A 7113-nucleotide genomic window follows, 5' to 3' on the forward strand; every position below is an offset into this window, starting at 1 on the left:
TTTCAGATGAATTTTTCACATTCTTGAATGATTTATGGGGTCCATTTTCAGTGGATAGGTTTGCTAGCTTTGAAAATACGAAATTACAAAAGTTTAATTCCTTATACTGGAACCCAGGTTCTTTATGCGTCGACGCTTTCACGTGCGACTGGTCCGGTGAGAACAACTGGCTAGTACCTCCAGTAACCGAGGTTAGCAGGGTTATAAATCATTTAGTAAAATGCAAAGCTAAAGGAACTTTGATAGTTCCGAATTGGCCTTCATCGCCATTTTGGCCGTTGATTTTTGACACTGGTCTAAAATATAAAAAGTACACAAATGATGTGCTTCAGTTCAACGAACCAGACGGAATATTCGAATCTGGAAATAATTTGAACTCTATTTTTGTGAGAGGAGATTTCAAAGGAACTATATTAGCTGTTTTGTTAGACGCTTCATATTGTTAATATTAAGTTTTTTATTTACCGAATTGTTTTAACTATATGAATATTGATGTAATGTGTGTGTGTTGGAAGTCACTGGACGTTATGCTCTTTGGTCACTGGACTAAATCTTTTAGTAATACTGTATGGTCACTGGACCTGATTGATATGCATTGATTCAGGTAAATATGTTATGTATGTAATAGAATTTTTATCTTTTTACAAAAAGATTAAAATTACTGTATATCTATTTTTAGAACATTTTTTCGACTGGATTCTGGTCACAGTTAAGTTCGGTTAAGTACACAGAACTCACATTACTTTACTCAAATCTTAATGCAACTGTCTTAGATTCGAGGGCCAAGACGACTGTTACAAAATATATTGGAGGTTTCAAACGTTTTTTAAAGTGGACACAAAAATACAAAGAGATAACTTCAGTACTTCCGTGTAATAAACTTTATGTGGGTTTATACTTGCAACATTTGATTGAGTCATCCGAAGGTTTTAGTTCAGTAGATACAGCATTTTATAGCATAAAATGGGCTCATCGTATTGCTGGCGTAACTGATCCAAGCGAATCTGAACTAGTCAAGAGTATACTAGAAGGTGCTAAGAGAATACTATCTCGTCCGAAAAAGAAAGAAGAACCAGTTGACTCGAATTCAATGATTAAACTGTTTGATAAATACCAAGATCGTAACTCACTAAAAGAATTGCGTTTATTGTTAATGTGTTCGTTAATGTATACAGGATTTTTGCGTTTCAACGAGTTATGCAACATCACAGCTAAAGACATAGTTTTTCATACTTCGCATGTCAATATCTTTATTCGTAAGAGCAAAACAGACTGTTATAGACATGGTAATAATGTCGTTATTTCTAGATTAGATAGTTCCTACTGTTCTGTAAAGCTTTTGCAAAGTTATCTAGTTTTAGCTAAGATTGAGAATAATTCAGAATTCTTTATATTTCGTGCATTGTCTTTTTTAAAGAAAACTAATTCTTTTATATTGAGAAGTAAAAATGTAAAAATTTCGTATACTCGAGCAAGAGAGTTAGTCAAAGAGGCCTTATCACAAATTGGTTTAAATGTAAATAAATTTGGTTTACACAGTTTCAGAGCAGGCGGTGCCACAGCGGCCGCTAAATATGACATACCAGATAAACTTTTTAAAATACATGGAAGATGGAAATCTGATTTAGCTAAAGATGGTTACGTATCAGATAGTTTAGAAAAACGATTATCAGTTTCTAAGAATTTAGGTTTATAACATTTTCACTTTCTGCTTTCTTTGTATGTCGAAATGGTCACCGTGCCTGTTAGTATCAGAACTATTCTTGTCTTATTTATATACATATATACAATATGAGTCAGTTTAGAACAGAAATTAGGAGCAGAGTTGTACAAGAAAATAGAGCAATTTAGCACATGAATATGTTATGTTCGTTTGAACATCGTGAATTAAGAACATAAATAAATTTATGTGCGGTATGCGTACGAATTTTCGGATCTATTTTAGTCTATTGTTTAACAATAGAATAAACTAGTTATGCAAATTAGTAAGGTATATAATAGATTGAAAACGGGTTTTCAAGTTTATCGAAGGCTGGGCGGTGACCACTGGACTTGCAGACATTTTTTTTTGTATTGTTAAATGTGTATAAGATGTCTGTAGTGGATATGTATATATAGTATACTGATTTGTAATGTTTATTTTATAGATTTGATATGATGAAGTGTTTATGGAGAGATGTTTAGGACATTGTTTGATGAAATGAAATGAAAGACATTTATAGAAAATTGATTACTAGTAGATTGTGAATTATGATGAATAAATAGAAATGGTCACCGTGCCTGTTAGTATCAGAACTATTATTGTCTTATTTATATACATATATACAATATGAGTCAGTTTAGAACAGAAATTAGGAGCAGAGTTGTACAAGAAAATAGAGCAATTTAGCACATAAATATGTTATGTTCGTTTGAACATCGTGAATTAAGAACATAAGTCCTTTGTATTTATAAGAAATAATGGAAACCAAAACTGCAGCCCCATTGCCGATTAAAAAAAACAACAAGTTAGGTAATTTAAGGCCGTACGGTTCCATATAATGGCTGGTATCATCTTCAATTGTATTCTGGTGTATAGTTGTTTCATTGCAATCATACCACATCTCCTTTTTTATGTATTGTCCGGTTAGCATTGTGCTATATTCAAGATAATCGGTCAACTTTCGAAATTAGACTTTTTTTACTCCGGTGATTTTTATTTTAACATTATTCAACATAATTTCCAAAACAACAGTAGATACAGGTGACCTTCTTGTTTTAATGTAATACAAATTTTCGTTGAGAACATTTAAACACAACCTCTCATTATCATGGAACCATAACGGCCTATAAAACCAACCAAAGAAAACGTTTTGTTTATCTATGCTTTTCCCTATCAATATTATTACAACACATGAATTTGAAACAGCAGGTGTCTCATTTGGAGTAGGAACTGCTACCTCTTAGGTTCACCTGAAATAAACCTTGGTTTAGGTTGGGATTCGTGTTGCTTACCGGTAGATTTTAGTTTGAAATGATGAAATTTTGTAAAATGTTGTTTCTATTCCCCGTTTTATCTTCTTGTTGAACTTGAATGAATAATTGTCCCATTGGCAACCATGACACATCTTCTTTTTGTTGATATTTAGATGGTAAAACAACATGTCAATGATTACATACAGAAAACTTAAGACCGAGAAACACAAACCCTTCTAAAATTGTTTCATTAAATTTCTATTTGTATGCAAAAAAAAGAGCAAGATATATATTATAGAGTGACTATCATTGTCATTAATTGCTTTTTGTTATGTTTTGTAAACCCATTCCCCATAGTCAGCTGTAAAAGGCCCCGACACGAAATGTTAAACATGTTTTGTGAGATCTCAACCCTTCCCTTTACCTCTAGGCAATGTTGAATAAAGAAACACATAGCAATACGCAGAATAAAACTAAATTTAAAAGAAGTGCGAGTCCGGTATCAGAATAAGTAACTAAAGAAATTCAGCAAAATGATACATAAATCAACAAAGATCTACTAGTAGTTACTAACATGCTAACTCCAGACCTCAATGAAACTGATTAAAAAACATATGTCTGCATCATATGAGATCAAGTACAATCCCTCCAGTTAGGGGTTTAATATCCTAAGGATTTTCTTATCCCAGGCATAGATTACCTTAGCCGTATTTGGCACAACTTTTTGGACTTTTGGATCCTCTTCAACTTTTTACTTGTTTGGCTTTATAAATATTTTGATATGAGCGTCACTGATGAGTCTTATGTAGACGAAACGCGCGTCTGGCGTACTAAATTATAATCCTGGTACCTTTGATAACTATTTACACCACTGGGTCGATGCCACTGCTGGTGGACGTTTCGTCCCCGAGGGTATCACCAGCCCAGTAGTCAACACTTCGGTGTTGACATGAATATCATTAATGTGGTCATTTTATAAATTTCCTGTTTACAAAACTTTGAATTTACCGCAAACCTAAGGATTTTCTTATCCCAGGCATAGATTACCTTAGCCGTATTTGGCACAACTTTTTGGACTTTTGGATCCTCAATGCTCTTCAACTTTTTACTTGTTTGGCTTTATAAATATTTTGATATGAGCGTCACTGATGAGTCTTATGTAGACGAAACGCGCGTCTGGCGTACTAAATTATAATCCTGGTACCTTTGATAACTATATACCATCAGAATATATATGAGAAGAACATAACCAATATCATACCAACTGGTTTTAGAATAAATGTATTTATTTCCGATGCAAAGACCCCATATCCTTTCCAAATAATTATGTTAAAAGATTTGGTTAGTTTTATATGAATGCCGACATGTTTGTGCTTTGTAAAGAATATTACCATAACATATTGGATGTAATATACTTGAACGTATACGATGTCTGCATGAGGATATATATTTACGAATGATGTCCTTGTACCGATGACAAAATTATGTAAATGGTTTGACAAGTTTGTGATATCGATAACCCTGGTGTAATACAGAGATTTCTTTCGTTGAAATCAAATACGCTGTTACATACACGGGCGAATCGAACACGTTGAGATATATTAACTACATTTGGTTAAAACGTGTTAGTCAACGAATAAAAAAATCATATTGAATATAGAAGTACACTATTTCGACAACCTTATAACTGTAAACGAATAAAAAACACTCATTCATAGTCCTATTGATTTCTATGTTCGGCAATTTTAAGCACTCAGACTTATTTTTGGTCTTTAACTATAGCGACCGTTATTTCATGCAAAACTATACCTTAACCTGATTTTTGCTGACAAAAATCTACATATCTTCATTAACACTTTGACATAAGAGCGCACTGGTTTTTGCAAGTTATATAGTACAAAATAGGGGCGAAAGATACCAGACGGACATTCAAATTCATAGATCGAAAATAAACTGACAATGCCATGGCTAAAAAAAAAGAAACACAGACACATAATAGTACACAATACACAACATTAAAAACTAAAGACTAAGCAACCCCACCAAAACTCGGGGTAGTCCGAAAGGGTAAGCATATCCTGATCCACATGTGGCACCCGTCGTGTTGCTAAACAGGTACGTCTTATCGGAACAAGAGGTAAGCTATGCTTTCTTTTATTAGTTTAATATATCGAAATTTTGAACAATGATCCTCCAGTGAATCCAAACATTTATACGTTCATTTGATACCAAAAACAGGTATACACCACTTTCTTGTATGCTCATAACGACAGGGCCCCAACTAGCGGTTTTAGCCAATGCACCATTAACAAAACATATGTAGTTGTGTTTCGGTTTATTACAAAATGCATGTAAGTACCAAAAAAAATAAATTCAAATACTGTTCCAGGGTTATAAACATACAGGTTTTCTTCTTCTCTTAAATGAATTGATCTCTGACTAAACATTGGTACATGTGCACCCACAATTAACGTTTATATTCTGAAATACATCATTTAAAAATGCTGGTTTAATAACACTTATTCTAAGCTTGAGAGGTGTTAATTTGTATACTTGTTCTTTTCTATCAAATATTTACCTCTATTCAGTGGTTTAAAACAGGTTTGATTTCTAAAGTAATATATCGTAAGTGTTTTACTCCTAATTGTATCTCTACATCTGAATGTCTTGATCAAACTTGATATTGTTCAGAAATTTTGCTAGACAAAAAATTTGTTGATCAGAATAATAAAAATTTTAAGATATACAATGTATGTAATGTACAACCTAAGAATCTGTAACACAGACTTAGCAGAATAATCATCCAAATTAAGTCCTCGTAAGCTTAAACATTCTTAAAATAAATGTGATCATACCTTAAAAATTAACACCACTATGTATGATGAATAAAAATTAACGCTATCTTATGAGTGATAAAACTTTTCTTACACATAAACAATAATGAAATATTTTCTCTCTCTCATTTATTTGAATGTTTAAAAGGATGAAAACTTAGGACAATTGAAATAAAATGTTTCAGAGAGGGAGGCACACTTTTCTCTTAGATCTATCTAAAACGACAGCCAATTAAAAATGCATTAAATAGCCCGAAAGCACGCTTCGGCAATTATTGTAAAGTTTCTTTAAAAAAATGTTGTGAATGACATCCTTTACAAAAACCTATATTCTGTTGGAAGTAAAAAATATAATGTCTTTTGTAGTAAAAATAAATCATAATTTGTTTAAATTTCGATTGAGCATGTTGAGGATTACGAAAAATAGCAACATTAACAGCTGTAAACATAGTGATTTTTTGGAAATAGGAGCTAACTGCTCATATATATCACCTTTTGAAATGAATGATATTCTGTTTTCTGTTCTTTGATGATAAATATGACTAAATCCACTTCGTTCAAATATATCACCGTAAAATACAATAAACACTGCATTAGAGGTGTATAGCCGCACTTATCTAAGGCATTTATATTAAGTTCCTTGTCTATAATGAATTCATCATACATATACATTAGATACCAGGATTGAAATTTAATATTTGCGCCAGTTTTGTCTACAAAAGACTCATCAGTGACGCTCGATTGAAAAAAATGTTTAAACGGAATTAAAGGACGAAGTCGAAGAGCATTGAGAACCAAAAGTTACTACACCATTGCCAAAAACAGCTCAGTTTATTTATTCCTGAGCATTTCTACAATCCATAATGTAATTTGTTACACGCAGTATTCGAAAAGGTATCAACATGTTGAAATACTTCCATGTTGGAATGTTGACTATTTTGTGCATTTCGTAATTAATAACATGTACACTACTATGCTTACAATAACTGTTATTAAAAAAAGAACTTTATAGTAACTCTCATGAGTAATAATTTCCAGAAATGGTGGCTGATATAGCAGATTGGTTTCGATCTTCATATTTAGAAACCTTAACTCGTTTTCTTTTAACCGCTTTTGACAACCGCCTAACATCACGAAATGATATAAATAATATGGGTTCGAAATCGGAATGGTGTCTGTATAACCTTTTGATATAAGTAACCTTAACAATTTTTCATTTCTAGTTGTGCCTTTGGTATCCTTCTCCTCTCTCTCTTTTCGCACAAATATGTTAAATACAGAATCCAACGCTTTCATTGTATCTTCGTCGGATATGACTATAGGG

At 32.5% G+C, this 7113-nt stretch overlaps 1 long non-coding RNA gene across 1 annotated transcript; it reads left to right on the forward strand.

The window, feature by feature from the left end:
* The first annotated feature begins 492 nt into the window (after positions 1-492).
* On the forward strand, positions 493-2298 carry LOC139498006 (uncharacterized). Its single transcript, XR_011657786.1, has 2 exons — positions 493-604; positions 2148-2298. It is a non-coding gene; the product is annotated as an uncharacterized lncRNA (long non-coding RNA).
* Positions 2299-7113: the final 4815 nt, after the last annotated feature.

This window comes from Mytilus edulis, chromosome 12 (genome assembly GCF_963676685.1).
Source record: "Mytilus edulis chromosome 12, xbMytEdul2.2, whole genome shotgun sequence".
Classification (NCBI taxonomy): domain Eukaryota; kingdom Metazoa; phylum Mollusca; class Bivalvia; order Mytilida; family Mytilidae; genus Mytilus; species Mytilus edulis.